This window comes from Sorex araneus, chromosome 6 (assembly GCF_027595985.1).
Source record: "Sorex araneus isolate mSorAra2 chromosome 6, mSorAra2.pri, whole genome shotgun sequence".
NCBI classification, from domain to species: domain Eukaryota; kingdom Metazoa; phylum Chordata; class Mammalia; order Eulipotyphla; family Soricidae; genus Sorex; species Sorex araneus.
In genome coordinates, this window is record NC_073307.1 from 17,752,853 (window position 1) to 17,777,545 (window position 24,693).

Below are 24,693 nucleotides of genomic sequence, written 5' to 3' on the forward strand. Positions count from 1 at the left end.
CAAGACCCTGAGTTCAATTCCTGTCACAGTCAGATGATAACTCTGGTGTACACTGCAGGGTCCAAGCAGCAAATGCCACACCCATACCACTGGGCTCAGAATTTCCATGAATACACCCTTCTTATCCCCCAACACCACTGGGTGTGACCCCTATTTAAAAATAATAGTCATATTTCTTCATTGCCTGCAGTTCAGATCATTTGTCTCTTGGGGAAGCTGAATCTATGGCTTATGATTTGTAAGAGTCATTTCAACATAAATGACTTAGTCTCAAAATGTAAATGACTCGGCCTTTGCCAGTCCTCCACAAATATCATAAGACTTCTATTATCTCCCTATTGCTGTAAGAGCTCCAGTTATAGTCAAAACCAGAGTACAGCAAAACTAGTGTTAAATACAAGATTTGCTCCTCAAGATTGTTCTTGCTGGTCTAGTCTTTGCTGTGTTTCAGTCCTTCTGATATTTAACATTTCTCTACACAGATACAATAGCTACACAGATGTTGAGCCGGAAGAATAGTATAGCAGATAGGGTACTTGCCTTGCATGTAGTCGACCTGGGTTCAACCATCAGTACTCCAGATCTCTGAGCCCACCAGGAGTGATCTCCAAGCACAAAGTTAAAAGTAAGTCCTAAGCAAGTCCTAAGTAAGTTCTAAATATGGCCCTCAAAACAAACCCCAAACTACGCAGATTTCATAGAAAACACCATTGATCTCCTAAGAACCAGATTCTAAGCTCCCTCGGGACCAGATACTACACACTCAAACTCTTTGTGGACTAGAATCAAGATTAGAGAAGTCCTTTTCCATGTGTATGTGTGTATGTGGAAGGAGGAAATTTCTGCCACAAAAATAAACCCTGCAACAGACGATTAAAGGAGACTATGATTTCCAGTCAGCCAAAGAGGTAAAGAATGCAAAGAACTAGACTTGTGTTTGGGGAGAACCTGTTTGTGAGCTTAGTATGGTTTCAAGCCCCTACTTGAAAACCTCTGTTGAAACAATCCCACATGGAAATAATTGTGGTTTCTTCGAGCTCAGGAGATAGCTGTCCAGAAAAATGACTCACTAGAGATGTTGCCTTGAAAGTATGTTATCCACATGTGGGAACGAATTACTCAACTTGTTGTGGACACAATGGATAATATTTATATTGAATCAAGGATGAACTGTGCAATCAACCATATTCCACCACCTACAACCCACATCTCAGTGAGAGAATTTGAAGTTCCTATTTCTCTGCTCTTTTCTACCTTTCTCATTTATTCTCATTTATAATACTGTATTTGTCCCAGAATTGTTTTTGAAGATGCCACCCTGTGGTAGATGCTGTTGTCTACCCAGTCCTTTGCATTCCCTACCTGCCTGTTCTTCTAGGTATAGTGCAACTTTTTGCAGTTATTTATTCTCCATGTATATAAGCAGACTCCAGTGTTACTTGGCCTAAGCAAACTATGGTAAACCCAGTCTACCTATAAAAGATCTGTGCAAATACAGGGTTATCTATCCAATAAGATATAAGCAGATGAAAAGTGGGGCAGGAGAAATTTTTTTCCCTTGCTAATCAAAAGGCATGTGGGAGCAAATACTCAACCTATTCTGTTGTGAGGTGTCGTCTGTCTTATCGGCATTAATTTCTGGAACCATTACAACCATCTTGCTAACAAGAAAGGTGAGGTTTTCCAGCAGAGGAAAACGGTCAACAGGTGGGTCCTGATCACATTGTGATGCCACAAATATAATCAAGCTTGTTTATATCTATAAACACTCTTACACTGTGATTTAACTTCCTGATTTGGTAACACTGTCTCTAGAAGAGTTTAATTGCCCACCTGACACAGACAAATCTGGTATGTATTTTAAGACCAATTTTAATTTATTTTCAATATTTCTGTTTTTGCAATAGTGCCTTGTGTATTTGAGAAAGGAGGGCTAATGGGGTAGAGAACTTTGCATAAATGCAACATCAGAAACCTAATTAGAAATATAGCATCTAGGGGCTGAGAATGTGGCTCAGCAACACAACACATGACTCATAGGTGAGAGAACCTGGGTTCAATCCATGGCATCATACACTTACAAACACTTAGCGTAAAACAAATTTTGATGAACTTTTTCTGTAAAGGGCAAGATAACTCTTTAATTATTTTCATTCTCATCGAGTGTATAGTCTCTATTGCTACTTACACGATCAGCTATCTTAGTGCCAAAGCAGCATGAACATTTCTATAGACAATACCACTGTCAAAGGCATAGCATTGGCCTTTTATTGGCTCCAATAAAACTTTATTCATGAAAGCAAACACAGGAGCAGATTTTGCTTATGGCAAAGGTTAACTAGGTTGGTCTAGACTAAAGTAACTTCACTCTATAGTGGAAACCTCTCCTGACTTTACTTTTGATCTCGACTTCACACCAGACACTTTGGTCTTCCTTTTGTAAATCTGCCAAGTTTCTCCCCAGTTCCATCACACACATATATACAAATACATACTTCAAAGCCTTCACATTTATTTTATACTTTTCACATAATGTTTTCCCCTGGCCCTTGTCATGTCTGGTTTTTTTTCTAGTCATTAAGTAATAAACACAATAAAGACACTTTCCTAAGTTCTTTATCTAAGTATCCTAGCCCCTTCCTTGTCCACCATCTGCTTTATTTTATTTTTTGTTTTCTTCTGTGTCCATGTCCATGTCTGCACCATCAACTCCTAAAGTTAATCTGCTTAAGGAACTGAACTATCTTTGTCACCACTCTATTCCCAAGTCCAGGAACTAAGTGGATAACAAATATTTGTGGGCCATTGGCTGAATTAAACAAGTTAGCTTGTAAAAATATTTCAAGAGGCTTCAAATATTTTCTTGAACACAAAAGCAATTCTAATCTGGCAGAATTGTAATATCTATAAGATAGGTCATTCAGGACTCTTCAGTGTCAGAGTTCAATTGAGTTTCAAATTATGTTATTCGAGCTCTGTAACAAGTGACTAATATAGATGTTAATAATTATTGTAATTATTGGGCATTTGACACTCTGAATGAAGCAAGAAGTCAAAAAAAAAAGTAGGTGTTACTTTCTTATCTGTATATCTGCCAAATTCTCCTATAAACATTCATATGCCCATCATGTTGCATGCTCAGTTAGAGACATTCTTTCCATGAAGAACTGAAAAGAGGTAACTCTAACCCACATCCAAGTCAAGACCTCAGCCCATATTCTTCTCAGAGTTTAAGCTATGTTTTGGAAGGAATCTGCGTTAGTGGATCAAGAAGAGAATACCCTAAACTTGTGTCAAAGATCCTTCGGCTTTATAAAGTCTTGCATGTTGTATTTTGCAAGCAGGAATATCATTACTACACTTACCCATGAGTGACTTTAGAAAGTCCCCAAAAATGTTAACACAGAGAATTGGAGTAGGGAGAGAGGAGCACACAGGCAGAGGTGTAATTGCTTGGAGTTGTTTCTTACTGTGAGTTCACACTGATTGTCCAACATTTGGGATCATCTTCTCCACACCCCACCGTGTGTGACTCATCTACACCCTTGACATTGCCTGCCTGGATGTGGGCCACGTGACAGCCTCTTAGACCAGGAAATCTGGTTAAAATACAATCTCTGGCACTCAAGTGAATTTTTCTAAGCACTTTCATTAAAACCTGTGACTCTCCGGTGAAATTTCCTCCAAAATATTTCTTTTCAAAGCCCCCCAAGGGATGTAATGAAGAACAAAAATGTCCATAAGAAGGGAAGAGTCATACAGAAGGAAATGAGAATGACAGATCTCTCGCTAATGTTTTCCTCATGGATCTAAAACTTACTCCCCCAACTGATCCACTATTGCTCAAGTATTCTTGAAGTCTATACTCTTGGGTACCAGGGAAGGCAGGAAGGATCTTTTTTGCTCAGGGATCAGAGGTCAGGTCAACATGGATGTGAACTTCAGCCATTTCAACCCGTCCCAGCCAAGTCTCTTCTGTGTACGTGACAGACTTTTTGACCCACGGTGAAACAGACTGACTTTCCACAGAAAGTTCAGCCCTAATTTCCACAGAAAGAACAAACAAGAGCTTGTACATAAGGTAACACACAGGAATGCCCGGGACCAGGAGGGAATCACATGCAGTTGGAGGCAGCCGTTACTGCTTCCAGCCAAGTAGGACTATAAAAGATTGTGGACCCAGAGCTTCCAGATCTGATTTTTCCCCCAAACTGGAACTAGAAACTGGGGCTGCTCTTGCCATTTCTAAATGTTGAAGCATGTTTTTAAAAGTGGCTCCAGCCAAGTGTGTGGGTACCACTAAAGGGGACCTAATGGATTTCCCGTTGGAGGCCACTGTGTAGCAGTTACCTGCAACCAAGTGGCCTCAGATGCATCTGCATCAGCCCACAGGCCTATAAATGGAATTGTGGTATAATAAAGTGTGAGCCTAGCATTCAGAAGAATAGGGCAGAGTTAAGGGGCTTGCCTAGCATGGAGCTGGCCCCTGTTCGACCTCCAGCACCTCATATGGTTCCCTGAGCACTGCCAGGAGTTATCCCTGAGCATAGAGCCAGGAATAGCCCCAGAGCACTGCTGGGTGTGGCTCCAAATCTCAGTAAGAATTAAAAATAAAAAATAAATAAAGTGAAAGTCCAAAGCCATAAGCTGCGGAGTCTCTGCTTCCGACTAGCCAGGACCAGGAGGTGCTCTGCTCCGCTCGTTCCCAAGAGCCGTGGCAATGAGAACAGTAAGTAAGACTGGGGTCAACTCTCTGAAGTAATCACTCTCTTTTCTCTCACTGCTGACATCTTGGGTGTAGGAGAGATTAAAAAAACCTGAAATGTTTCAATGCATAACTTTTTCCCTCTGTGTAGAAATGTTGGGGACTCTATTCATTTTAGACTTCAGTTCAAAATCCTTTTGCACATTTTTTTTTAGTCTTCTTAGCTTGTAAGCTGCACATGAACTTCAAACCAGTGTTTGTCGTCTTTGTTTGGCTTCCCCAATTTTATCCCTGTTTCCAAGAACCAGAGGCAACAAAAAAATTGAAGACACAAGACTATCTCCTGTTGGTGAAGCATACGCTTCCAGTTAGTTGAAAGGACTTGTTTCCATTGATTATACGTCCTTTAAAGAGATATGGTTTAAGTTAGAGACAAATGAGTTTTGTTAAACGAAGGGCTCATATTTAAAATATTCCTGCACATGTCATAAAAGTAGAAGTTCCAGCAAGCTCTTCCTCCACCCCGCTTCCCTCTAGCAGTGCATGTGTTCCTGTCTCTGGCTCGTGTAGAGGATAGAATTCTCTCCAAAAGGCAGCATTTCCCCCTGCAAGAGGCATCCCCTGCCCCCGCTGCAAGAATGAGACTTGGATAGAGCAAAGAGTCAGTTCCCCACTGGTAGCTTGACCTCTCTGCTTTTACCTCCTACCCCTGGCGAGTGCTCTCTTTACTCATCTTCTTGGAAACTGTCTTGGATTCACTCGGTCCCCACTTTCCAATGTGAACTATTTCTACCCATTTAAATTTACAACAGTGATTTGATGTTACTTGTGCTTTGTGCAGAAATACAATATTTAAGTTCTTGTAACTTTTTTTATGAAGATATGAAGTAGTAAGTGGATTCCCAGATTTTGCTCCACCTTCAAAGGTAAAGGCTAGAGACTTGAATTATTTATATTAGTTCCTTACATCAGTAAAACATAGAGTTTTTTTTTTGCTTGTAAGATGCTACCTATTTGTTCCAAAACAACACTTATTTAATTTGTGCTCTCTGAACTTACTGAGTCAGATCTTTCTTGCTATAATGTATGAGAGTATTAGAGTATTAGAGTAACCAAGCATCACTAACATCACCTCTTCAGGTAGATTTCTTCAACCATTTCATCCCCCCCTTACCCAAACTTGTTGAAGCCCTATCACATCTTTATCAGCCCATCTTTTTCAGAGCTATCACTCAAAAGTACTCTGTGACTCTACTCATTTATGTCTACAAATTAGCAACCCTAACTGGAACATAAGCTCAGGACAACAGGAAACATCTTTGTCTTATTGAAGTGTGTCTTCAGAGCCTAAAACAGTATTGCTGCTCCTGTCTAAAGCCTTGCTTAAAAGATAATTCAAGTATATTTTTAAGCTACCAGTGTGCAAGAGCAGAAAGAAAGGTCGGGAATATAACTGTTCCAGAGGTGAGGGCTCAGCTAGACACACACACGTAAATATCATGCTGATTTCCACCTTCACAACTCTACAAAGTCCTGAAAAAACTATCTCCACAGAGACCAAGCCCGAACTGGGATTTAACAGGCTTTTATTTGGATGGTTCTGATCCTGACTTCATTCTGTGGCTCAAGAGCTTAAATATGCTTTTCCTGGCAAGCAAAAGATGAAAGCTTCAATTCCTTCAGACCTATCTCTTCAAAGATAACAGCTGTTAACGTTTTAGCAAACCTCTAATCTTGTTTCCTTTACTTGCTTTAACATAATTAAGATTGTACTAATCAACACAGATACTAAACTTGCTGGCAGCCTAGTAAATTGGACGTCATGCATTTGCCTGTTTCAACCCCCAAATAGTGTACTTGACAGTGAAGTCAAATTATTCTATTTAAAGAAATACAGATGCACTTGGAGATGGGGTAGAGAAAAGTTCCTCTTAATTTATATTTTTAATATGTCTTAGCCTTTGTGTCGCCTTACAAGTGACTTTGTGTGTGTGTCATTATAAACAGGTCACCTCCTTGTGGTGCATCTCAACCTCTTCTGTATTTTGTCATCTGCACGTATTACATCTCAGTTCACAACATGAAAGTTAAAAACTCTGGAAATGATTAGAATGTTACTGAAGGTTGTGGCTTTAGGGGCGAGATAAGCAACAGGGACTGAGGAACTTGCAGGGGTCTCTACAAATCTCATTAAAAGGGAAGGGACCAGAGGCTGACTGTGTGAACTGACCTCTTAATGAGTGTGCTATGTTCAAAGTCTCTTTCATGCCCCTCTGGAATGGCTGGCTGGCATCTCTAGGGAGGCACAAAGGGCAGGCTCGAACTATTTCTCAGTTTTTGAAGTGTGTTGGAGATAATTTTAGAAAATGGGTCGGTAGCCAGATGAATTTCTGAAAACCAAATCTTATCAGATCAAAAATCATTCCTTTTTTCTTTCTTTTTAACTTTGATCTTGGTAATTAGGATGAGATTAGTCATCTTTAATTAATGGCAAAACGAAGACAAAATGTGTAGTTGATATTCTCTAAGAGAACGACTCACATTTTAAGGGATTCTGTTTCTTTCTTTCCCGGGGAGATATGGGAGGGCTTGTTTCAGATTTCTATATTCCTAAAGAATCACTGAGGTAGAGATCAGCGAGGTCGTACAATGGGTAGAGTCTTTGCATTGTACATGGCCAAGGAGGAGGGTTATATCTTAGGCACCACATGTGGCCCCCCAGACTGCCAAGAGTGATTTCTGAGTGCAGAGCCAAAAGTAAGCCCTAAGCAATGTTGGGTGTGGTCTCCCCATCCCCCAAAGAATCACTGAAATCGTTGAACTTCCTACTCCTCTAAGGAGTGAGGGAATCTGTACCTTAATCGAAGACTTCCCTGCAAAAAAATAATTTAAATTTCGACAACACAAAAAGCTGTTTGTTTCTTACAGTTGAGTGAAGAGCAGACTCTGAGTAGGTCTTACACATTTAGGAGGGAGGGTAGAAAGCAAACAGTATAAATCAGGCTCCCATCTGTCTTCAGAGTTTATCGCTAGAAACTAAGTGTAGTTGGCACAGTCCAGTTGGCACAGTATTCTCAGGACAGCGGGGGTGATTAGGGAGAGAAGAATATATTTCTGGGCCTGAGTGATGCGATAGCAGGCAGGATGCTTGCCTTGCAACAGGGAAGACTGACCAGGTTTGATCCCTGGCACCCCATAAGTTCACCCCAAGCCCTGTCAGGAGTGATTGCTGGGTGCAGAGTTAGTGGTAAGCTCCAAGCCTCCCCCAGGAAGGAGGGAGTTTTTGAGACCCCTCTATTAGAGAGTTGCTTATAACCTAATGTTAATCCATAATTCATAATCTATCTCTTGGGGGTTTCCTTTGAGCAATCATATTTTGTTTGCTTTGTTCTTGGGCCATGCTGGGGGGGGGTCCTCAGGGCTTACTCCTAATTCTGAGGCCAGGAATCACTCCTGGTGGGGCTTGAGGAACCATGTGTAGTGCTGAGAACCAAACACCCGTCAGCAACCTACCTACTGTACTCTCTCTTCAGCCCAACTTTGAGCAATTTTAAAGAAATCTAGCTACAACTGATCCTTTATTCATAGAAAAAAATTTTATTATTTCAAGCTCAAATATGCATAGAAGAATATGTAAGGAGGGAGTTCTATAGAACAATTTGGGCTTTAATACACTAAGCATTAATTTATTTTAAGTCACCTGACAATAGATATCCTATTTGATATGGTCCATTCATTTTCATGACTCACTGTAATTTGGTTGCTGGGAAAGAGAGATGGAAATAATTGTAGAAGGGAGAAATTGATTATAATTTTTAATAGTTTAAAATATAAATGTTTTCACATTTTCCTATGACTCATGATACTTGGGTAACAAGTAGAATAAGTTACCACTGATAAAGAAAACACAGGAAGAATACAGGCTTGATATTTTTCACTTCCCATTTACAGGAAAGAAGAGCTTTCTAAATAGGTGCATTTGATCAGATGACTAGGTTAAGTTTGTCCTCTCAGCTGCTGGAATTGAGCAGTTTCCCGGAAAAGAAGATGACTTAAAGTGATTTAGGCACTTTGTTTGATCCCTTTGTTATACTGGACATTCTATTACGGACTTTACACAGGTCATCCCCAAATCAGTTTATTAAGCATACAGTATTACATTCATTTTTAGAGAGGAAGAAATTGAACTTTTCCAAGATGGCAGCTACTTAATAGTACAACCAACATGTAATCTCAGCACATAGACCTAAATCCAAAGGTCTTCTCCCTCTACTAAGTCAGTTTTCTTCTCTTCTCCATTGTAATATATACTCCTTATTGACCTTGCACCTCCAGTGATTTGAGGCATTAAATCCCCAGTATGTGATAATCACTTTGATGGTTATAAGGGTGCAATGGTTCAGGGACAGTTCAAAATTTCTATATGGAAACCTCATTGGTGGTACTGGATGTCCAAGCTAAGGATGCCAAATTTATTAACTATGCAGATTGGCCTCCAAGAGAGGGCAGTCTATGCTTCTAAAAAATCAGGTCCCTAAGTATTTTAATCCTCAGAATATCTAGCAACATAAAGTAATCAGGAATTTTTTTTGAAAATGTTAAAATGAAAATGAGCTAAGCACAAGGAAAATTTATTGATAGGTGGCTGAGTTATTAAACCACAATTAAATAGGAAACCTTTTTCAGATGCTCTGTCACATCATTTATGTTGAAAATCATTGCCCTCATTATTATCCATTAGTACAACAGGAAATCTATTTGTGCAAAATGGAAAATATTTCAGTCTGAATTACTGTCCAATGTTGCTCGGTGCCAATAGTTCTCACATACAAAGTTTACATCTATTTTTTAAAAATGTCTAATTTGCTATCTCATCTAGAAAATCATAAACTAACTTTTTAAACTTTAAAAATATAAACACAATGTCCTGCAAAATAGAAAAAGAGAAATGAGTCTTTTATGAGAATTTAACATTTGTTTTTGTTTATTCATTTGGCGCCACACCCAGCGGTGCTCAGGGCCTTACTCCTGGCTCTGCTCGAGGGGAGCACTCCTGTTGGACTCTGGGACCGAATGTGGAGTAGAGAATCAAGCCTGGGTAGGCAGCATACACGGCAAGTGCTGTATTTTTGCTCCAGTGCTTTATCACCCACTGTATTATCACTCCAGCCCCAGAATTTAACATTTTGTTAGAAAAATTTCCAGGCATAACAACACTTGGCAATTTTATTTTGTTGTTGCTTACTCCTACTCCTGCCCTTGTGCTCCAGGATTACTCCAGGGGGTCTTGGGAAATGGGGACGGGGGGGGGGGGAAGGCATTGAACCAGATCAACAGAGTGTAAGAACCGTGATAAGAACTTTGATGTGCCAAAGTAGAGAGAGAGTAAGAAGGAAGATACCTACCACAAAGGTGGGGGCGGGGAGGGTGGCTGGAGGGATAATGGGGACATTGGTGGTGAAAAATGCACACTGGTGAAGAGATGGGTATTTGATCATTGTATGACCAAAAGTCAATCGTGATAGCTTTGTAATTGTATCTCACGGTGATTCAATTAAGGAAAAAAAAAAGTGTACAAGGCAGTGCTCTACCTACTGTACTTTTGCTCTAAGCCTTAGGCAATATTTTTAAAGATGCAGTATATTATTATCATGCATTACTATTTTAACACCAACAGTATTACCAGAAATATAATGGCCATAATACAACCAGATATGAGGGTATAACTCGGTTACTCAAAAATCACTGACCATATTGTCAATCATGTGACTTTTCCCCAAAAATTAATCTCCTTGTCAAGTCGCAAACAAATCAAAATATCATCCCGTTTCCTGATTTTTTTTTCAGCAAAACTTACATTCTAGGAAAACTCAACTTGCATTAAAACTCTGAAAAAATTTTGTGATTGAGTCTAAAGTGGTTCATTTTAGGCACCAGGATATTTACATAGACAATTTTTTTTGCATAAAACTAATTTAGCCTCCCTGAATCCTTCTCACTAAATGCCAATCATACTACTTCAGTCGTTGGGATTAACAAATTTCCCCCAGACTCCCAAACTTCTCCAAGGAGGTGATATCAATCTCATCTAAGATCACTGCTTTGTGTAGCCCACTGAGTTTACAAAAAAGTTACTTGCAATTTAATTTATATACCTGAATCTTAAACTTTTATAAAATGAGTTCTTTTTTCAGACAAATTGGATCTATGGCTTATGTAGAAGTGTCCTGATTACTTCTAAGCAATACTCTTGGCTGACTCTAGATAATGACCTAAGACGCTATTCACAGATGTAACTCAAGTGATAAAGCCCAGTAAACTTGCCTGTATACAGAAGCTGATAAACAAACAGCAGGTGGACCACAAACATGATGGCGAGACTCTGGCACAGGTACAAACATCTGTATATTCAGCTGACTCAAGAATGAGGCAAAACCCTTGGCTGTCATACAGGTGTATGGGGTGAACAGAGGAAAAAGGTGAACCTAGGGAAAGGTGGATATTACGAATTGCTCAGGAGTCTGTAAAGAAAACAGAGGATGTGAGTCAGGGTAGATCGTTAATGTACTTGTGTAAACAGTGTCCATAACCATAGTCATGTCACTAGGGGCCCAGGTGAAGATGACCGACCAGCTCTGAGAGCTTCCTAGCAGATAGCGCCACTTGAATTGCATTATCCCACACCTGGATCTGCAACTGGAAGGCCCTCCTAGGGAACACCACAGAATTATTTCACTTACCTCCCAAGAGTGAGAGTGGGATAAGGATCCTGGGCTTCCTCCCTGCCCTCCTCTTAAGATACCTCGGCTACCTTTACCTCTCTGGGAAGTTGAATCACTGTGTCTGTGTGAGCAGACATCTGCTTACCATATTGCATGGGCCACAGTCGTGTCTGCTTTTCTGTCCCTTTGGGAGAAGCAATGGTGGGCGTGACTCCACAGAGCAATGTTCTGGCAGGTCACTAAGACCACCTCCCAAGTTCCCCAGACTCATCCTCCCTTGAGCTAACCTGACAGGGCTCCGTCTTGCTGGAGTGTACTTGCTTGCCTCAGATTCCCTCTTCAAAAAGACTGAAAATCAGGCCCAGACAGACTCCAATGCCTATTCATCTGAAGTTCACTAGGCAATATGCCTAGTGTCATTTGAGCAAGCTGTTTGGCAGCCAATCCTTTTTTTTTTTTTCTTTTAATGACATGATTGCCCAGGCTTTCAAATCCCATTATGAAACTTTTTTATCCTTTACTCAGTGCTTTCAAAAATTTTTTTTTTTTCAATCTGCCATTTTAGTTTGAAGGGAAGAGATGGTGACGAGAAATATTTGGAAAATTGTTCCATGGGGCCAGATGATGCAGTGAGTCACAGACCCTGGAACTTATTTGGGGGTTCCGGAGTTGTCCCTATTCTTTGTCCTGAAACCCTTAATGACTGACAGTTGCTGACTCTGAGGCAAACCAAATATGGCAAGGGGAGGAAGAAGGTAAGACTTATTCCCAGGACTGTGTGGAGTCATTAGAAGCGCTCAAAGGAAGGCCCACCCATTGCCCTGCCTCAGGGCCCTCACCACCCTGGGTGACAGAAAACAAGAAGGCCGCTCACTGTGTCCTGCCATGCGTTCAGAACTCAGCAAGGATGAAGACTGCCTGTTATTGGAAACAGTTACCGGCCAAGAGCCCAGTGAGACTGCTGCTTCCCTATGGTTGCATAACTTGAGGGGGTGCAACGTGATCCACTTCACATTGAGAGAAATAGACAGTCCATTGTATATGCGTCAAAGCAGGGGCTCAAAGACACCTTTAAGAGAATCCATTAAATGTTTTCTTTTTAATTTTTTATACGCTTTCAGCTGACAGGCAGAGTTCCTCTCCTATTGGCTTCTCGAGAATAAGCTGCAGATGTCACAAGACCCACAAGTGGTCACACACTTTCTGTTCACTGGGAGAAGTGGGTGCAGGATTCCTGGGACAAGTGAGACTCCCATGAGTGACAAAGTCATTCTTTTTTTCAAAGCTCCGACTGAGAATCTAGTGTGGTACTTGCACATAGTAGGAGTAATAAATATAGGAGGCACGTAATAGTAAAAGTTCCCCGCTTCTCCCACTTCCTCTCCTTGTCTCCCCCAACCCACTCCACTCTTTTCTCCACAAAGCTGGTTCATAGCCAGTATAAAATGTAGTCATGAAACAGATAGAGTCAATGTGAAATGACTAAGAGGCAGAACTTGTATTTATATCGGTTGAGTGTAGTGGCCCGAAAGTTTTCACCGTAGGTAGAGTGCTTGCCTTCCACACAGCCATCCTGGGTTCAATCCCCAGCATCCTACATGATCCCCAAACACTGTCAGGAGTAATTCCTCAGTGCGCAACCAGGAATAATCACTGAGCATTGACAGATGTAGCCCCCAAACAAACAAATAAAGAGTATAGAATTAGAATCAGTAAAACATAATTTTAAGTCTCTTTCTCTACCACTCATTAGTTGAGTGACTTTGGACAAATTGTCTAATATCTCTTAGCCTACTATCCTTATCTAGAAAATGGACAATAATTGTAATTACTTTATATTTTTATCATAAAGATTTTTGGCACAGGGCTGGGAGCATTAGTATTCAATAACTTCTATTTTATTATTTTATTATTTTCTATATGCTAAGTAGCAGTATGCAGGAAATGAACCAGGCTAAATGACCCTATTGGGAAAATACCACTTTAAGGAAAATTGCTATCACATTCGTCTTTGGAGCAGTAGAAAGAATTCTTGATTTATTGATTAACTTGGTTTTTATGGTTATATTGCTTAACTCTTGGTACTTTAGTTTCTTTCTTGTAAATAGGAGCTGGCTGCTGTATCAACACACAAAGATAATCTCATGTGAAAATTTGGGAGTTATGCTATTGTCTATTTGCCTAAGATTATAAGATTTTGTAGGAAGTGGGAAGGAAAATTAAAGGCAATGTGGTGTAGGTAGGTAGCAGGGGAGTGTTGGGGTAATGCACATCCAAAGGTATTTATCTTGATTTTCTTGACTCATGCATCAGTGAAGTGAAGGCTTTATGATTCATAATAATTAATCCATCTACTCTAGCTGAGACTATATCAAAAAACACATATTTGAAAAGCTAAGTCACATGACCTTAATTTTTATTCCATTGATGCCCTATACTGTTAAAAATAATTTATTCGCAGGGTTTAGTCAGTTAAAACAAATTGAAGTCATATTTTCCACCAGCATACAAGCATTTCAAGAAAAATTATAAGAATGGTAATGGAATGCCAGAGAGAAGAAACAAGTAGATTCAATCATCTCCATAATTATGCTAATGTTATTTTAGCGTATCATGCTAAACACTGTGCATGTATTACCTCATTTAATTCTGACCTGCAAAGTAGATATTCTTTCATATAGGTAAAATAAATTAAGGCTAATTTAGCTTAAATAAGTTTTCCATGCCACACAGCTACAAATTGTAGAGTATTAAGCTCTGAAATGTCTGCTTTTCTAATATAATTTACTCAAACGCAGATTAGTATAACTGACCAACCACATACATCCTCTCTGTGCTGGTAAATTATGAGATCAGATGACATTTACAGGATCATTCAGTCTTTCCTCAATGTCCTCTTGAACTGGAAAAATATTCAAGAATGACCTTGTGTCGGTGCTTTATGGAATCCTACACACTTACCTCCACTGTTACAGAGCCAAGTCTCTGCAAGCATGGAAGATTCTCTTCCTCTTACTTAGTCTCTAATGCATTCAATACAGGTAGTCTGTTGGGTGGCCTATGTCAATTAGCATACTATTCATTTCCTTCATCATAACCGATGGAGAGTATGTCCAATATCCATACTGGCATGAAGAGATTAAAAAGGTGGGAAAACTTGCCTACCAAGAACAACTACTTTGGTGAAGTTAACATGAATAATTAAGTGGTCATCAGATGAGTGGAAGGGAATATAGTTAGAGGGATGAGACAGTTTCAAATACAAGATTAAAAAACAGAATAATGGGCTATGAGAATAGAGGTGGATGAGTGGCTAATTCCAGATAAAGCCACGAAGTTCTTTTAGAAGGGATAGAACTTTTTCTGGGATTTGAAAGCAAGATAAAAATTCTGCTGAAAGTTAGAGCATATTTCAAACCCAGAGATAGCCACCTGGACTTTTTCACTAAGCCTGGGAATAATATAAGATCCCATCTCTAATTACCATTCTATGAGATCCTCACCAGTTCAATAGAACTATCTAATAAATGGGATGAATTCTTTTGACCATCCTTGACTAATATCTTTAGTGACTCTAAAACCAGGAATTTTGAGCCTAGTAAAGGGAATGGTTGTACCCCAATAAACATAGGCAGAAAATTACTTCTGGTCAGGGAAGACCTTCCAATAAAAATTAAGCACAAAACCTATGAAAGTGTCTACTTATTGACTTGTCTTTAGAACCTCATATCATTTACCATCTCTATCTTATCTATGCCTTTTTCAATGACTTATTGAACAGAGATATTGTTGTTTGCCTGTATTGTGTAGTACTCTTCAAAAGATACAATACAAAAGATGTATAAGGTATGACTTCAGTCGTCAAAGAGCCATCAAGTAATAGGAATATCATGATCAATGGTCAGGAAACAATGTACAAGTTACGTGCATTGGCATTTTGAAGTTCTCTACTATCTTATCGAACAAAAATTAATTAACTTTAAAATTTCTCCCTCTAGGATGTTGGGAGGACTCATTCAGGTTGAAAGATGTGTGCCAAAAGTAGACTATAGACCGAACATGATGGCCACTCAATACCTCTATTGCAAATTACAACACCCAAAAGGAGAGAGAACAAAAGGGAATGCCCTGCAGCAGAGGCAGGGTGGGGTGGGGAGGATGCGGTGGGGGTGGTGAGAGGGATACTGGGATCATTGGTGGAGGAGAATGGGCACTGGTGGAGGGATGGGTAAATGATCGCTGAATAACTGAAATGCAGCCATGAAAGTTCATAAGTTTGTAAGTGTACCTCATGGTGATTTACTAATAAAAAAATACATAAGGCTGCAATTTTCCAATGTGAAACAATTTACAATTATACCTTTAAATTAATAAAGTATTTGTTCTAATTTTTTAAAAATTCTCCCTCTATAATATTGACTATGGTCTCAAGAGAAAGGGACCCAAACAGGAAAAAAATAAAGATAATTTCCTTTCAATTTTTCCAGATGTTTTCCATCAGTATGATTCCATATTTAAATGAGAGTTTTGAGAGATAGTCACACTCTCTCTTCAGATAGGTCACTATCATGTGCTACAGATCCCAGATGAGCATCTTATCTGAATAATGAGCCTCTCAGTAGTGAAAAACGTGACAAAACAAAGACCCACTCAGGTATTAATGTTGGAACCAAATAAAGCAAAAGACCTTTCTATCTCACCCTGTACATGTAGAAGAATACAGTAACTATTTTTCAAATAACTTAAATAAAAGATGACATTCAAGCAGAAAATCAATAACTAAATTAGTCATTTTGTTGCAAGAAAAATATAAGCTGCTTCATTACTGCAATGACAAACGTCAATGGAGTGGAAAATTGACCAGTCTTATATTAGAAGAAAAATCTGATGCCTGGTTGCCAAGGAAGCTGTGCTCCTATTAGCCTTGGCTACATCCTCTGTAATGGATTAGAGCCTTGAAGGTCTCATTAGCACATCACTAATAAAAGTTTTAGAAGTCATATTAAATAGCATAAAATGTTGCAGTATTTCTAATGTGGTGAGAATGAGTGCTAAGAGGGAAAATTTACTATTCTGTAATTTTTCAAGTGAACCCATTTAGTTTGGAAGACATTTGACGAAGAATGTAAAAATCACAGAGAACTATGTCCAAAATTAAATAGTAAATTAGAAAGCAGAGGCTGCAAGTCCAAGAGGGAAATAGTTACCCTTTATATTCAGAACAAGCCTGGCCAGATAAATCACCTCACTGGTTTAGTCAGGGATTCAAAGTTTGATCCTAATCAAATTGGATCACAATTAAGGATCAAGATTTAAATGTCATGATAACTTCAGTTAATATCTTCTTTCTTCATATCTGTTTATCATCGTGTTTATCGTGACTTTAAGAACTTAACAGTGATAGGAATCAGATGCAGTAGCAAAAATACAGAAGAAAAAGGGAAATCACAGCACAAAAGCAAAGAACACACAACAATAAAAAGCACACACAGGGGCAAATGTTCAGTGCAGGCACTTAGATTCTTTCCATTAAAATAGAACGTGCCACCACAGCATTCCAGTTCCTTCTCCAACCCGTAATTAATGTGCATCTCCTTGTGGCATGAAACTAAAAATGTTCTCAGAGGTGAGCCGTGAGCATTTCCGAGCATGGCAGATGCAGCAGCATAGAGCTGAGGGGGAGGGAGCAGGAGTCGACTTGCAACTCACCATCATTTCTTCTCTGCTATCACCAGAAGTTCCTCGACAAGCGGGTATTGGAGGGGATGGAGGTGTCCTTGGGATAGGAACAGAAAGACAATGTTCATGTGAATGCGAGAGAGTAGATATTGAGCCACATGTGTTACTTTCCTTTAATTTGTTTTAGTCCTTGAATAGTTTATTCTAATTAGCAAATTTGTTTTCTGTACTCAAGCCCAGATGCAGGTTCCAGTGGGCATCATTTGAAATATCAAAGAATATGTTAAGCAAATCATTAGTTTAAGTTGATAAAATAGATTAAATGATTAATATACCGAAAACTCACTCTGAATAAAACTATCCTTTCAGGGGAAAAGAAATGCTTCAGAATGCCGCTTAATTAGTCTAAAAATATGAGGTTGGCATCAAGCCTGGAAGATTGGCAAGTAGAGCTTTGATGGGCCGAGATAGGCAGGGGATTCCAGAGCTGGGCGCCCCTGTTAGACATGCCCTGTCTCCAGTTGCCCGTGTTCTAAATTGGGGATCCATTAGCAGAGACCCATAGTGAATTTCAGCTGTCGTGATGTACATATACAAACAGGTTGAGTGCAGCCAGGACTATGACTTAGTACCTGACACTTTCAACAGGTTCGAATTTTAGAGAGAATTCAAGTTTAGAAGAGAAATAAAATTCAAGTTTTAGTTTAATTAGAGGGTGGGTAGAATGTCTGTGTGAGAGTAACATAGACATAATTAAATTTGTTGGTCTCTTATTTCCATCCTAAAAGTTTGAGGAATGGTTTCTCATAGATTGCTGAGTCACAATGGGAATGTGGAACAGTATGCATCAGTGAGTTACCCCAAACCAACTGAGCCTAATTTTTTTCTTTTTAGATAATCATAAATGGCCATCATACCATTCATTGGAAAAGCTTTGTCTTCATAGCTAAGTATTATCTTCCTTACACTGTCACCTATGTCCTTAATCAGGTACCAAGACTGATGTGATCTAGAAACTGCCAATCCTATTATGCCTCTTGTTTGTTTTGGCTTGTTCAGATATCTCTTTCCCTGAAATTTGATTGTCAGTCATAAAAAAGTAAAATGAAATATGATAATGTTTATAAAAGCATGTGTATGTGCAGCATAAATGGCAACTGTTTTATGCAGATCAAATTAAAAAAGGATCCATCTTCAAGTACCCCAAAGAAATGTGCTTTGCTATGTTATAAATTCAAGTTGACATGGGTTCCAGTATTGGCTAATTTCAGATTTTTGTTTGTACAGATTCTTACCATGATATGTAATTTGATTCACTTCAAGAGTAATGTCTATTACCTTAGTTTACTTTTCTCTATTGACCATAAGATAGACTAGTTTACAAAAACAACAGCCTCCTGTAAATGATTGACCACATTTTTCAGAATTCTAATTGCCACTGAGAAGATCGTATTTATTTATCTCTTGACCTTGGACTCTGAAACTGTTTTTTTCCCCATAAATTGGGATAAAAATAAACTCCCTGCTTTATTTCACAAGTAATGTGAGCTGCAACCTTTCGTTGGTCATGAAAACTCTTTAACACTGCAGAGTGTTATATAAATGTAAAGTGGCAAAAGGCATAGTTAATGTTTTTTTCTAATGTCTTTGGTGTGTACCAGAGTTTTACTAAATATTATCATGTCATGCTCTTTAGTGGCTTACTCTTCATAAACCATCACCAGTTCTAAAAGCAACTGAATTAAATAATACTTTGCTTTCTTTAATAGAATTTATTTCTCTTCATCTCTTGGTACTTGTTCTCTGTTCCTTTTCTCTCTTTCCATTTGCTTCATATATTTTGTACCTAACAAGGGAAAGAATAAAAACAACAATAAAAAAAAATGGCCTCAGTCAGGTTTTCAGCTTCAGTTTGCTTTTTGTTTTTGTCAGAAGAGAAAAGAGGACATGTCAGAAAGAAATTGCTAGAACAGCCAGGTCTATGTTTCAATATGCCATTCCCCTTCACAAAGGATGTAAGTTGATTATCTGAGCTTCTGGCCTCACCTCAGAAGCGACCAGGAAAGGGGACATGAAATTGAAGTTCCATTAGGCCTGGCGGCATTTCTTTGACCATTAGGCCCAGCTTTTTCCATATTGTTGATGTGGGAGACATACAATGATCACCGGACTGTACCTTTTAAGAGCAATTGGTCTGAGGGATTGAAGCTTCATCCTGCAGGGCCATTTCTAAAAAAGCCTCTTTCCTAAGGCTTTCTTCACAGATCTTCTGTGAATTCACAGAGTTGGCTTCAAAAGTGGCCCCCATGGAGACGTGGGCAGTCACTGTCCTAGAGCCTGTGGAGAATCTGAGATATCAAAGTGCAGTGACTTTGAGAAAATTCGTCTGTGCTTAGGTTCTAAAACATCTATAGGATGGTGGGAGTGGTGCGGGGGGGGGGTGGGAATTTCAATTTAAAACCATGCTAAGTGGCAGAATCTACCTCAGGCGTGGTAGCGGTTTTATTTTTTTTTTCTTCAGGAAAAATCCTTATTGGGGCTCTTCAAATGTGATATCTGAGGTCTTGCTTCTTTTCTCCTGATTAGGTTATCTTTCCACAGAAGCTCGAGAAGCATCTAAGTCATGGCAATGAGAACCCTGGAAAATACAGGGAGAGCAGAAGTCCGAGAAAATTTCACAAGACAGAGCTAGAAAAGAGAGCAGCAGGAGGAACTCCCCAGGGCAAGTTGTGTGGGAATAGGTGAGGAACTTAAGTCACACAGAATGTGGGTTTCTATGGCCCTTGACCCCTTATTTACTGCAGCCTTGGGGAGGGAGATGTGAGAAAAGGAAGTTTTCCCCTCCCCTAGCAGCTTCTCCTGTCCATGGAACACAGACAAAATCCAATGGAATCACCAAGCACCAACTACCCCTGCTCGGGGTCTAACAGTAAATTAGGAAGTTATACAAAGTGTCTAGACAAGTTCCTGATTCCTTACCTATGAAACGTTAGGGTTTGGTCTATTCTAACTAATGTAGAACTATTCAGTTCTACAGAAATGAAGCATCTGCTCTATTTGACAGTGCTCGAGGTCATCGTTAGAAAGAAATGAAAAGGCGTGTAAAAAGATGTGTTCCTAATAGACCTACCAATCAACAAATCAAACAGTGGGTACAAATTTAAATAATCTTTAGATATATATTAACTTAAATAGTCTTAATTGAATTCTTCAGCACTTTGAATCATCCCTTTGAAATGACGGAACCATCTCCCAGGCCTGATGGTTACTGTCTCCCTGCTTGTTAAGCACCTTCTCTTGGATTGTCTCCTACTCGGGGTTTGCACTAAACACCAATAAAGACTTAGATATAAAGGACTGAATTTTGCCAGCTCTACGACATACTGAACACACGGTAGAATTGTACCGCTCATCAACGGAGTAGAGATAGAGAGCTGAAGAGTTGCCTCATACTCCTGAACACCATCCACACATCAGCTCACAGCGACAAAAGCAGCATAGGAAGAAGGAGATACCCTTGGGTCCTTACTGGAAGCACACTTATAATGATGCTTATGGGCTTGGAGTTGGAATTGGAACATGAATGTCCAAAACTGTTATGAAAACTTTGCAAATCACAGTGCCTTTATGTAGAAATATATATATACATATATACATAAATATATTTCAATGGACAAATGCATTGAATGATTTTTTCTTAAATTCTGTGTTGAACTATTCAGTTGAGAATTATTCCTGACTCTAAATTCAGGAGTAATTCTCACTCTTGTCAGGCTTGGAGGACATAAGGGATGCCTGGAATCAGTTTGATTTTTAGTACCTGGTTCAGGCTGGCTACTTGCTAGCCTATAGGGTACGAGTACCCTATCCTACCTGTGCTTTCTTTAGTACATTAATACTCTTTACAGTGTCCAAAGTAAGAGCAGTCTCTTTAAATAATTAGGGTGTGATTTTTTTTCTTTTTTTTTTAATTTATTTATTTTTAATTAGAGAATCACCGTGAGGGTACAGTTACAGATTTATACACTTTTGTGCTCATACTTCCCTCATACAAAGTTTGGGAACCCATCCCTTCACCAGTGCCCATTCTCCACCACCCGTAAACCCAGTGTCCCTCCCACCCTCCCCAATCCCATCTCCCCCCCACCCCACCCTGCCACTGTGGCAAGGCATTCCCTTCTGTTTTCTCTCTCTAATTAGCTGTTGTGGTTTGCAATAAAGGTGTTGAGTGGCCGCTGTGCTCAGTCTCTAGCCCTCATTCAGCCCGCAACTCCCTTCCCCCACATGGCCTTCGACTACAATGTAGTTGGTGATCGCTTCTCTGAGTTGACCTTTCCCCGGAACGTGAGGCCAGCCTCGAAGCCATGGAGTCAACCTCCTGGTACTTATTTCTACAGTTCTTGGGTGTTAGTCTCCCACTCTGTTATTCTATATACCATAGATGAGTGCAATCTTTCTATGTCTGTCTCTCTCTTTCTGACTCATTTCACTCAGCATGAAACTTTTCATGCCCATCCACTTGACTACAAAATTCTTGACCTCCTTTTTTCTAACAGCTGCATAGTATTCCATTGTATAGATGTAAAGGGTGTGATTTTTAAAGGGGACTTGGGACTTTTGTTTAACTTATTTTTTGAGCGAGGGGAGGCACACACCAGCTGTGCCCATGGCTTACTCCTGGCAGGCTCTAGGAACAAGGTGCCAGGGACTGAACACTTGTTGGCAGCGTGCAAAGGAAGTACTCAACACACTGTACTATGGCTCCAGCCTGAGGACTCGGAATTTTAAAACTGCTTCTCCCAGGCTGTGATTCTTCAAAACTGCCCTTTGATTGGCTGAGGGCAGGTGTCTAACTTCATGAAAGTAGAACTCGGTGAGGTGTGAGTCTTCTAAAGTGTGGGTTCGCTGTCAGCATTAACAACATTGACAAATCAGATTTCAACCTGGATAGTTGGTTAAGCTAAATAACATCTAAGTTTTCTCCTTCTCTAGGGCTATTCTCACTAGAACTGCATTCTCTATTCTGTGCAAATCAAATGCAGGACCTTCTCCCCTGCTACATCTCCCAACATCAGAGGAAGCTCCTGCTAGCTTCTATTTCAGTTAGAGTCTTGTTAATTTTAATGGAAAATGTGCTTTCTTAGTTTTGTATTTATTTTTTGCCCTATAGGCCAAAAGGGCTCACCAACTAATTAACCTATAAACACCATCAAATTCAGTGTGTGTATGTGTGTGTGTGTGTTTTTTAAGACAAAGGTCAGAGAAATAATGCAGGGGTTACTGCACATGCTTTGCCTGCAATTGACTTTGTATCCTCAGGCCCTTGCATTAATTTCATTAATTCACCAGGTCAAGGGACTTCACCCCCCAGCCCCCAGCAACTCTAAGGAAGCCATTAAATAAACAGAGACAAAATTTTAGAGATTGAGAGATTGAGTATGTAGATGAACTTGGTTATGTATTAAGCAGCACTTTTCAATCTTTCACACCTGCAGATAGGAACTGGTCTGCTGATAGGGAGTTGAAAAATCACCAATTTAATGTGTTTGGGAAAGCCGAATTGTAATCCCAAAGGTGAGGAGGTGAGCTTAAACTGAGCATAGAGTAGATTTCAAAGCTTTGGACATGACAGAACAAGACTGAAGTACAAAATCTGGGGTGAGAACAGTACTATCTGATTCTAATGACTTGGTAATTTACCACTTACTAAGTACCCTGCCATGATCTCCACTTGTGCTCTCCTAGATATTAGAGAATTCCTCCACTCTGGGGAAGGGAATATTAATCTCCTTTTATGGATACCAAGAGGAAGGAGAGATGAATAGGGGAGAGGGGGTGGGGATATAAAAGTGGGTCAGAGAGACGAGAAATTCACCCAATACTCCTAGCCAGTTGTAGCAAACTCCAGACCTAAATTTTTAATCACATTTCTATCTTGGCACACTAAAAATTCATATTTAATTGAGGTTAGAATAGACCAGAAGGAAGGAGATCCATCACGGGCAACTAGAATAAACATTGGAAGGATTTGCAAAGAATGTTTACCCCAAAAAGGTGCATTTTTACCCCATTTCAGTGTGTATGGGGCTTCCAAATTAGCGTATGTGAGTATTAAGGGAGACTGACACTTATTCTCACAAGAAAGAGGGAGAATTTGATCAGAGGACGGTAGGATGCTCTGAACTCTCTTTGGGCCACTCAAATGTGAAAAAGGTTGGAGAAAATAGCCCGCAGGTCTAATTCACTGAGCAACTCATGGACATATCTCCAACTGTTTGTTTTGTTATCATTTGGTTCCCTGGTACATCTGGTGTTTACACCAGTATCATAAATAATAGATCAAATTTTCATTCAACCTACAATCTCCATGAATTAGAGCAGCACATATTTTCAACCTTCTAAGAATACTTGTACTTGTTTATTGGAAGCCATGATAAAAATAAATTTTAATTGTATCCTTTTCTATAGTTCCTGTTGAGGGTTGCCCTTAGCAAAATCATCCAAGACCGTGTTTGTTAAGCTGGGATGTTTATACCATCAGTGTTGAATCACTTAGGGTGCTTCTTTAAAATGACAGATTTTAGGACTCTCTTCACAATCTGGTATTGAGAGAGAATAGGTTAACCTCAAAATCTCAGTAACTTGTTAAAATACCAAGGGGAACTTCCTTCTCATCTAAAGTCAGGTTGAGTTTTTTTCCACAGTCCTCCTCTCTAAGCAGTGAGCTAAACACAGTTTTCGATGATTTTCTATTTCAACCTGGCCCTGACAAAGTATTAAATCCCCTAAAGACAGGAGAAACACTTCATGATCTCGCACCTCAGAGGTACATAAAGAAGCAAACAATGGAATAGACAACATGGACCAATGACAAACCCTCTGGCTCAGTTTACAGAACTGAGATTACCAACAGTGAAGGAGTGAGGAAGGAAAGGCAGTAGCAGATTGGGAATGACTTTAAGCACATGGTCTTGAGTACTTTTGTGGTAGTGAGGGTTAGTAGCTTTGTACATAAAAGCCATAAATGTTTACAGTATTTCAATCATGTTACCTAAACTATGGACTGGAGCCAGAGCACTGCGGGTAAGGCATTCACCTTGCACATAGCCGACCCGGGTTCGATTTCTCCATCCCTCTCAGAGAGCCCGGCAAGCTACCGAGAATATCCCGCCCGCATGGCAGAGCCTGGCATATTCGAAATGCCAAAAACAGTAACAATGAGTCTCACAATGGAGACGTTACTGGTGCCCAGTCGAGCAAATCGATGAACAACGGAACAACAGTGCTACAGTACTACCTAAACTACAGTAAAAACATATGGAAACAAATGAAATGTTTTTAAATGGAAGTCAATATCTTTAACCAAGATCATAGACTCAGAAACCAGTTTTTTTTTTCTTTTCCTGGGATACTGGGTTGGAAGAAACGGCGTAGAAAAACAGATGAAAGCAGAATTTTAGCAAAACTAACCAAAATCCCAAAGGACAGAGGAAAAAAATCTTTCCCCCAGAAGGGAAACAACTTAGTTAAGCATAAATTTGCTAATGGTTCACACCCATAAGCTTAAATCCACTGAAAGCCCTTGAT